Below are 538 nucleotides of genomic sequence, written 5' to 3'. Positions count from 1 at the left end.
AAAAAGCAGTTCCTGATTAACATAATATGAATATTATTTTTTTTAATTTCAGAATGAGAAACTGAGGATAGTGATAATATGGAATCTTTGGCATGCATCAAAAAGAAAAGTGTAAAACATGATAGACATAAGCAGAAGTAGGTTCCCATAATTTATAAAGCAAAGAAAATAATGTTATAAAACATCATACCCAAAACTGGAGAGCACGAGCTAAAAACAATAACTAGAGACAATCATAACAGTATTAAGGATATAATTGAAACCTCATCAGAAGTTAGAAGAACATCACTCATCGACTCATACAAGAATAACGATTCTACAAAGTACATACAAACGGTGGGTTCTTATGCCGAACAGAGTAATCTTGGTTTTAGACTTTAGAGTAAATTAAACAATTAATGAAACAGCACAATACAAATCTTTTTTTATGATTATTTTGATGCAAAGACTTTTTAAGTGAATTATCAACCTCACTAATTCTGCATTCACTCTTATTTAATTTTTGTTATACTTTAAAAGTAAGAATTTAATTGTTATC

The sequence above is a fragment of the Arachis ipaensis genome, chromosome B02 (assembly GCF_000816755.2).
Source record: "Arachis ipaensis cultivar K30076 chromosome B02, Araip1.1, whole genome shotgun sequence".
In the NCBI taxonomy this organism is placed as follows: Eukaryota; Viridiplantae; Streptophyta; class Magnoliopsida; order Fabales; family Fabaceae; genus Arachis; species Arachis ipaensis.
This window is presented reverse-complemented; position numbering follows the sequence as displayed.